At 47.1% G+C, this 9,893-nt stretch overlaps 1 pseudogene; it reads right to left on the reverse strand.

The window, feature by feature from the left end:
* Positions 1 to 9,893, reverse strand: part of LOC102372781 — a 48,729-nt pseudogene that overhangs the window by 19,170 nt on the left and 19,666 nt on the right.

Raw genomic sequence — 9,893 nt, forward strand, 5'->3', positions numbered from 1 at the left:
TTAATGATATATTTGCTCTGCACCAGGGTGTTGCGAGCTGTAGCTGAATCCAATGTGCAATGGACCCAGGGAAAACTACAGTGAAACTGCACCACACTAGTGATGCCCAGATGCTGGAAGGGGAAGGGATAGGAAAAGGCAAGTGCTAGGACTTGGGGGATACCTCCTCTGCTGCCGGAGCTGGAGGCTGGAGCCAAGCTGGAGGCTAGAGCCTGCTGCTGATTCCCTGAGCTGCTCTGGGCTGAATCCGGGCTCCTCAGGGCTGCATCCTGCTCCAGTCAATCTCACCCTGGGCAGTTCTTAGATCCAAACAAATAGGCCTTAGCCTCTGGCTTCCGCCTCACCCTGGCTTCCTATCACTCGTGCAAGCTGTGTGCCCCTTACCGCAGCGTCTGTAACTTGCAGCTGGGATATTTCAGTCCCTTGCACAGCAGCTGCACGCCACAAACTCCCAAACCACCATTGCCACTCAGGTCCAGCTGCATCAGGTTGGGGCTGGTGCTGAGAACAGCGGCGAGATCGCCACAGCAGGCATCTGTGAGCTTGCAATCCCTCAGCCTGCAGGAGAGAAAAACACAGAGGAGAGAGGTCAGGGAATGAACCGGGCGGTACAGATGCTCTGACGGGTGGCCCTGCCCACCAGCACCCTCAATGCAAACCAGCATGGACAATGGGACAGAAGTCCCACCTCCTGCCCTGCCCCAGGATCCACCCCTTGGCCAAGGAGAAACCAGCGCTTCCTGCTCAGCCCCAATGTCTGCGCTGCACCTGTGGCCAATCAGCACTGAAGCTGTGTGGCCCTCTGCCTCCTCCCACGCAGGGCAGACTTGCTGAGCCTGTTAGCAAGGGACTGTTAGATTCTGCTGAGGACTCAGCATCCAGACCAGACATCCAAAAACAAGTGTCCCTATTTCCTGACTTATCCTCCTGGCCAAAATCAAATACTAGGGCTGCCCGAGGCTTCGAACAGAGCTTTGGATCTGGAGAAGCTTCGGACACTTCAGTGTCTGAAGCAGCATGTCTGGATTGAAGCGCTGACTTTGTTAGTCTTTCTGAAGCCACTTCAGAGATCTGACCATAGGGTATAATGGGGAATCAATGAAATATCTATACTTTAGTTGTTTTTTGTCTGATTTGGATGAAATTTGCAGGAACTGTATTCCCTGCTGAGAGCATGAAGTCTGCCAAGTTTCAAGAAATTGGTGCAGGGGTTCATGAGGAAATCCACCCCAAATTCTTGAAAGCAAAACTCATGTCATGTGTATGTGTTACATCACAGGGGAGTGAAAACTGCAGGGGTGGTGGCCCTGGTGAGGCCACAAAGCCTGCCAAGTTTCAAGAAGATAGGTGCAGGGGTTTGGGGGGAACCGCACCTCAAGCTGTGGACAAGCAAAACTTGTGACATGGGTGACCCTGTGTGTGTTAAGGCACAGCGGGGTGACAGCTGCAGGGATGGTGGCCCCTGCTGCTGCTAAGCTACTGTGTTACCAGTTACCAAGCAATCACGATTCACTCAGGGACCAGCTCAATACACAGGACATAGCTAATGTAACCAGTTAATTACCATCAATTAACACCCACAAAAACAGAGACTAAGGAGAGGAAATAATCAATACAGACAATCAACTGCCCCAAGACAGAGACAGTCAGCTGCACAAGCACCCATGTCACGAGTTTTGTCTGTTGGCAGCTAGGGGTGCAGGGACCCAGAACCCCTGCACCCATCTCCTCGACAGCTGGCAGCCATCATGGCCTCAACAGCGGCCACCATCCCTGCAGCTGTCACCCCGCTGCGCCTTAACACACACAGGTTCACCCATGGCATGAGTTTTGCTTGTCTGCAGCTTGAGGTGCAGTTCCCCCCAAACCCCTGCACTGATCTTCTTGAAACTTGGCAGACTTTTTGGCCTCTCCAGGAGCTACCGCCCTTGCAGCTTTGACCTCCCTGTGTTGTAACACATACACGTGCCGTGAGTTTTGCTTTCAAGAATTTGGGGTATAGTTTCCTCCAAACCTCTGCACCAATCTCCTTGAAACTTGGCAGATGTCATGGCAGATGTCATTCTTTCTACAGTCTACCACCCCTGAAAGTTTCATCCAGATCAGACAGAAAACAACAAAGTCATAGATATTTCATTGATTCCCCATTATACCCTATGGCCGGATCTCCGAGGCGGCTCCGAAGCTTCAGAGCCACTTTGACCGGATCAAAGCAGAAACCTGGTCCGGAGCTCTGGATTGGATCCCTGGAATCTGAAGGAGTCAGATGCGAAGCCGGATTGGATCACTGCCGACTCACACAGGCCTATCAAATACCTCTAAGGCTGTTTTTCAGCTCTTGCCTATCAGGAATTCAAGAGCAACCACAGTGAATCATGCCTGTACACATGCAGGGAGATTGCTCCAATGCACTGTAATTACAGCACATCAGAGCAGACTTGATTAACCAAGTCTTCTGGAGTGTGATAGTTACTGAGCTCAATTAATCAAGACTCCTGGAGCATGGTAATTACCAGGAGCCTAGTTTTCACTGATAAAAATCACAACTTCTCTGATAAAACACCCCAAATCCACGATTAAAATTAAATGCCACTATAAATATGTATCAATTGAACACAGTTTTATTGATATATTTGTAAATTTACAGCAATTTGAAAGCCGACCAGTGCCTCAGTCACGACAATAAAATAAATTTTAAATGTCTATACAATTTGGTATTTGATTTTGGGGTTTTTATCAAAGAAAATCAGAGCTTCCTCCCCTCCTTAGTTCATGAGGTCCAGGCTCTTCAGTCCCAAGCCACGGCCCCCAAGCCCTGCTGAAAAATCCATGTTTTTCTTGGGTAAAAGAGAAAATCCATGAGGTTTTTTTTTTTCCATTTTTCCATGGGAAATGGAAAATCTGGATCCCTGGAAATTACCACACTCCAGGAGATTCCACTGCCATGTGTATTAGTGTTTCTGTGCTGAAAAATGGTGGCTAGGATGCTTTAACTAAAGCTCATTTGACGAGATTTAGTTAAAGTGACCCTGCCACCATTTTTCAGCATGGGGATGCTGATACACATGATGCTCCGGGCACTTTAAGTAGAGCGGCTTTTGGAGTCACTCTAATTAAACACCCCGCACCCCCACTCCAGTCCCCGAGCACATCTATAAATGCCCAATGAATCTAACGCAGCCTCACTTATATCCTTCATGGATGTGAGTATGCCTGCAGGCACAGGTGGGATGGAGCCAGGTCAGGCCAACAGGAGGCCTCTTGGCTTAGTAAGCATGAGCCACCCACATCCACAACCCCTGCCACATCCTTCTCATGCCTTCCAGATGGACAGGGAAGCCCTGGTTCCCCTCCTGCCTTCTGGAGCTCTTTTGCAGCAGGTGTTGGGGGGGTGGGGGGGAGGACTGCTTGAAATGGGAACTGTGCTCTCCAGAAAGTACTGTCTGCCATTGTGTGCATTTTCCATTACAGGTCTGAGATTTTCTGACTAGCTGCAATGAGGAGCTGGACTCAGCAGGCGCTGGAGCAGGTCCTCTGAGCTGTCAAATCTACCGTGCACTTGGGGAAGGGGCTCTGTGGAACTGCCAATGCTGGGCAATTCAAAGGGCCCTGCTGTTGGTCACATCTGGCTGCCCTGGCTCTGTGCAAGGCTGAACACCAGTGAAGATATGACCCTTGTGCACTGCTGCTAGCACACGTGGGTGTAGCTGTGCGTTGTCACACCTGTGTCCAGCAGTTGTAGTATTGCTGGCAAGGCCAATGCTCTTTAGCACAGGCCATCTCAGAGAAGCTCATCTATCCTGGGTCCTGCCAAACAGCTCTTCTCCCCAATCCAACAACAGGAGTGTAGGTGCAAATCTCTGGAGAGTGGAGCAAACCATACCCCAGAGCAATCATCCAGCTGTAGAAGTCCTTGTCAGAAGGGACCAAACTGAGCCCTGGCCTGGTCCTGTCAAATCCAAACACCAAATCACCCTTCTGCTAAAGGCTTTCCCAGTAACAACAGCCGGAGCAGCAAGAAGGATGGAGAGCTAAGAGAGGAACGAGAAGAAAGCAAGGAAAAAGGGAAAGGGTGAATGGCACAGAAAGCAAGGAGGAAAATAGCCTCCTCCTCACTTATTGCCTCACCACCGAGCGAGATCTGAATATCTACATTTTCTTGCCAGCCTTCTGTAGGCATGCTGCATCCTCCAAGTATCCCACTGGCCACATTGCTCTCCTTTCTCACCCAAGCTTATCTGAGTTAATTGACTTAAACATCATGGAAAAGCCAAGCTTACATAAACTGCCCACACACACATTTCAGCAAATCCTCAGCTAATGTAAACTGTTACAGGGCCACTGAAATGAGGGAGCTAGGAAACAGCTTAGTCTAGGTGAGAATCTGCCCCATTGACTGCACATGCAAACACAGTCCTAAGAGATGAGACCATTCTCTCTCTACACTTGTTACACCAGCCCCGGGACAGGTCGATTCCTGCTCTGCTGCAGGATTCCTGCAGTACCATCAGGGAGTGTGGGGCTTATAAAAGGAGAGGAGTTTCTTACCATAGCCTTTTCACTTTACAGCGTGGGTCTTTCAGTGCTTGACACAGCAGGCAAATAGACAAGTGAGGCTCCTGTTCCCTACAAAGAGAGAAGAGAATTGTTTGGATTCTCTATCGACAGACTTCAGTTCATTTCTTCAGCTTTCCAAACCCATCTTGGATAGTACGATCATACCTTACATGTAACTAGTCTACAGCTTCAGTCTACTGTACATCATCGAAAGCAGAATTAATCTAGTACCAAAAGATGCACTTATCATTAAGTGGAGCAGGGTCTACTAAGTGCGATCTACCTGTTCAAGGTTTGAATGTGAACACGTGGTAGCATTCAAATGCAGTTCTCAGCACTCATGCAAACATCTCCAATGCTTTTTTCTTTCTGTGTTGACCAACTGTTTTATCGTTTCTGTTTTATCATTTATCGTTTTATCATACAGTAGAAATCAGCACTTTTACTGAACCATGATTGCTGATTTAAATGTAGCCACAAAATGCAAAGGTTTGGGTTTTAGCTGTCATAGTTAGATTTGGAAGCAATCTGTGTGACTGTTACACTTTCGAGTGAGACTGTGCACGCCTGCAGGGACAGAAGAAGGCTTAGCAGAAATCTGACAACTCAATTAGTCCTTTGAAATGCACTTCTGAGTGTATCAATCACTTTAGCGTTCTGGTCTAACTGAGAAGGATCCAGTTTTTCTTTGAAGGAGATAAAAAGGATGGAAATAGTTATTTTGTGTATGTAATTGTTGCTGTTCCTGTCAGGTGGTTTGAAGTGCCCTAAGTCAGCTCAAAGTTGGTTGCAGATCAAGCAGGAAAGCCTGAAAGGCTTGAGGTAGAGGCTTTCAGGAGGTAGAGGCTCTTGATCTAGGGAGAAACTCAACAGGAAACCAAGGAGCAGAGTGTTGCCCTGCGGTGGAAGCTGGATGGGAATCAGATGTGAAGCTAGCTCCTCCATGGTAGTGGACCATGAGAACAAGGAAGACCCATGGAGGCAGCACTGTGTCTTTGTGTTCCTTAAGAGAACCTACAAATGTAAGAAGAGTCAATCCAGGAGTCAATGCTTCATCCCAGACTGAATGAAAGTTTCTTCAGGCCAGTTAGGGATGTCCCTTGAGTGCTGCTGGAGAACACTAGAGAGAAAACCTCAGTCTTACTGCCTAGGATGAAGAGTGAGATAAAATAAGCATCCCTAAGGGAAGGAGGAAGTGGAGCACGTGGCAGTAGCCCTGGGGACTTCACCAGATTTATTTGGGACTCCCTGGTCATTGTCCCCTCGGAAGGAGCAAGGTTGCAAGAGCGAAGTGTAAGAAGCAGAGCCCTGAGGCAGAGGGAGCAGCTCCAGGCAGGGAAGACTGAGGCCTGCAGTGCCATGTCCAGCCATGCGGGCTGGGCTGAGTGATGAACCGTGCTTTGTCACACAGTGGGGAACATAGCTATCAGGGTAAGCAGGAAAGAAGGACAGCCGGGTATTTGGGCAAGGGAAGTGGATAGAAGTGATGCATAGAAGGACTCCTGTGAGGTTCTCCTTCATTTGCAGGAGGCAATGAGGTAGCTAAAGCAGATCCAGACCATCTTCCTGCAGCTCCTGGACTGCCCACACATCCAGGGGAAGACATGGCTGGAGATGAAGGGGCTGATTCTTCAAAGTAGAGGAGCAGCCACAAAGTCTGGTAGGGATCCTGTGCAAGGAAATGGTCTGGCACCATGTGTATCAAGTAGGAAAAGATATCTGGGGTAAGGAAACCAGAGACTCAGCCATGGGTGACTAGGACTCTGCAGGGACAGGACACTATGAAAGGTCTTGCCCTTATTGCACTGAAACTAGAAAGCTTCTGTGTCAGTGGAGGGCAGGAGCAGCTGCAAGGGTTTGAGCCATCAACAAAGCATTAATGTGAGGTGTATGTTCCTGGCAAAGGGCAGACAGAAGCAGGGGCCAGACCCTATTTTATCTATTAAGCACTTAGGTGCTTATCTCCTCTGAAAAATTGTTTAGATAGATTTTGTATGAGTCCCGCTGTTACTCATGGCTTGTTCATGATTCCATCTGAAAGCCAAAAAGTCAGCGTGTGGGAAAAGTAGATGTGTTCATGAATTTTCAGGGACATAGAGTGGACTAGGATCAGAGTTGAGGGTCCAAGTCCACTTAGATGCTTAAAAGGTAAAAGAGGACCTAGTCCTAAGTGTCTATCCTCTGTTCCCTATGAAATGCAATGATGCTTCAATGGGCCACCCCCCAGAAATGAAGCTAGCAAGACTTGCACTTGAAGGAAGCACAGGGCAGAAGCTGGCAGTCCCATACTCAAAAGGCTCTTTCCCCATTTCCACACAGCTGCTCCTGGAAGCCTCTGGGGATCTGTGGCTGAGAGTTATTCTAGGATCCCTCCACACCAGCCCCTGCACTGTGGAGTGGTGGAGCAGCACCTCAGCTGGGAGGGGGCTTTATATTTACATGCTGTTGAAGGGGTCCACAATGCAAGTGCTACAAATAAAGGCAGAATTTACATGTCTGTCCATACCCTCAGTATCATAGAGCTCGTTCCTGGGATGGCAGCCCACTCCCCTGGCAATAGTCATCAATTCAAATATTTGGCACTTACATTCAAGGGCTTGTGCTGAAACATTTCCGATTCTTTGTCACCAGAGCAAGAGTAGCTGCACTAATAACTGTGATAAGAATTACCTTACCTCTAAAATATAATCCCAATTTGCTGGAGAACAATGAGAATATAACAGCTACTTCCAGAGAGATTCACATGCTGCCCATCCCACAGCAAACAAACTACTTTGGCAAAAGCTAAGGTGGAGCAGTTTGGCCAGTTGTGCCTGTCATAGGAACAGCTGTTTCATCCCCAGCTGGTGGAAGAGGCAAGCCCACCAGAAAACCATGTTATAGAGCCCAGGGCGGGAATCAGAGGATGTTTCATTGCCTAACAGAAAGCTGACATAGGCAAGGACCATCATCCTCAGAAAAATGTGGGGGTAGAAAATTCCCAGCAACAGTGTTTTGATCATTTTCCTTTTGAACGGAGAGTAAGAACAGTCTACTAATCCTAATCCTCCTCTATGCATGGAATTCATATGAGGAAATATTATTTTAAACATTAATGGCATTTTTACACACGCATGCACCACAGCACTGGGTGCTTTAAAAAGCTCCCAGTGCTGCAGTGCATGCATTTATATAAACAGCAAAATGCACATCAGCTCACAAAAATTGCCCGTGGTCTGCTTTTGAACTAAAACACATTGAAGTTGTTTTAGTTCAAAAGTGCACTGCTGCCATTTTCTGCGCGCTGACGTGCATTTTGCAATTTCTACGAATGCATGTGATGCAACACCGTGCACATCAGCTCGTGTGCGAAGCAGACTGAATTAATCGAGTCTGCTCTGACCTCCAGCACATCACAGCATGGAAAAGTATGTGTATAAAACCCTAAAAGTCTTTCAAACAATGACATGTATAAATTCTAAAAGGAGAAACATTTTGTACAAACAGGTGTCGCAGTTAAAGGGAGAGCACTTCCAGTAAATCTACTATGCAGGAAACCTGTGTGGCTATGAGAAAGACTAGCCAAGTGCTTGTCAAGAGTGATGGGGGGTGGAGCTGGGGTGGGACGAAGGCCCATGTCTGGCCCCCACCCCGCACTTAGGTGGTGGCCCTGCTCCCCTGTCTCCCTTCGGGGCTGGGGCCGGGGCTAGGGCCAGTGCTGCTTCCCCCCACCCCTGCGTTCTGGGTCCACATGATCTGCATCCCCCTCTCCCCTCCCTGGGGGCTTGTGGTGGTGGGGGCAGAGCAGCAGCACCACGCTCCCTGCCGTTATGGTGGGTGGGAACGGATGTTTGTCAGCCAATCAGAGTGCAAATAAAGCGTTATAGACAGACAGACAGACAGACTAAGGCTTTTATAATATTAGAATTCTTGCTCAGTAGCACATGGATAGTTTGGCTATTCAAGTCACTTAAAAAAAGGCATCAGAGCATGCCTTTTTCACCTCTAACTTGCCTGCTGTGCTGTTATTAACACACTTCAGCACACCCCATGGCCCTGTGCGAGACAGCAAGTTTTATAAACTTTGGGAACATATTGCTTTAGTATTATTTAGAGCTAGAAGTGACATCTTATGTAGCACAGGAGACTTTTCTTGAGTATTACTGACAGTTTGAAGACGAATTAATTTGTTATTCCTCAAATTGCTGTTTCCCAGGTTTTGCGAAGAAGTAGCACATCCTTTTTAAGTCTCAATCCTTAACCATGGTCATTCTTTACAGTGGACCATTTTAAAGCCAAATCTGAGGTTGGGGGCAGGGGGAGAGTGTGAGAAGGGGAGGGAAAGACAATATTTTACAGATTAAATTAAGTTTCTTAAGAAATTATGTAAGAGTTTTTGAAGCCCAGGTAACACTCACAGAGGTGACCAATTTTGGGATCTCGACACATCTTCGTTTAGGGCTTCATATCTGAATTCACAGGATTCTAGAAGAAGTGACTCTAATTGGTGGCAGTTTTTTAAACAGAATGCAAGTACCTCTTGATCCATTTGGGTAAATGTATGATGTTGTAACTTTAAAGTTGTTAAATGTCTCAGTGCACTTTGCACAAAATTTTCATCCTGAATTTCATACAAACAGTGAAATTTCTCAAGCTGATAAAGTGCTTCAACCTTAGGTCCAAAACCTGGCCTCTGCCCATGAGATCCCAAAGACAAGGGAGATGTTTTGGGCTTTATTTTAATCCATTTCAGTAATTCTGGTTTAATTTTCAATGACATTTTGCAGCTTAGTTTTTTCTCAATGTCCTTCATTCTCTCTTCATTTAAGAAACCAAACAGAAATCTCACTGTTAGCATTAAATGATTCATAGATTTCCCATAGTCGGCTAACAAAGTTGTTAAAGCTCTTATGTCATTTCCTGAGCCTTCGCCTACTGCTGCTGCTGCTTCTTCCAGAGCATAAAACAAAGCTGCAAAAAACTCTTGAAAAGACAAGTGGATGAAGCTGTAGAGACATTCACAGTCAGTGCTTTTTTGAAAGAGGTTCTCATTCAGAAAGAGGGAGTCAGCAGTATCTAAGCCGTGCTTCTTCAGCTCTTCTGCCCTAAACAGGATTTTCTGCCTGCAGACCCCATCTGCAGCCAAGGAACAAAGTCCTTTCAAGTTAGTTTGCAGGAGTTGCTTTGACTTGCTTCTTGGATCCCTCAGTAAATTGTAAAGGTAGAGCAGGTACACTCCTGTGACTGTTGTCGAAGTCTGTGCAAGATCTTCACCCTCATCCATCTGCTGCTTGATGACAGTGCAGACGATCCAACAGACAATGGGGACAAAGCACATGGTGAAGAGCATTTCATTT

This window comes from Alligator sinensis, unplaced genomic scaffold, assembly GCF_000455745.1.
Source record: "Alligator sinensis unplaced genomic scaffold, ASM45574v1 scaffold1787_1, whole genome shotgun sequence".
In the NCBI taxonomy this organism is placed as follows: domain Eukaryota; kingdom Metazoa; phylum Chordata; order Crocodylia; family Alligatoridae; genus Alligator; species Alligator sinensis.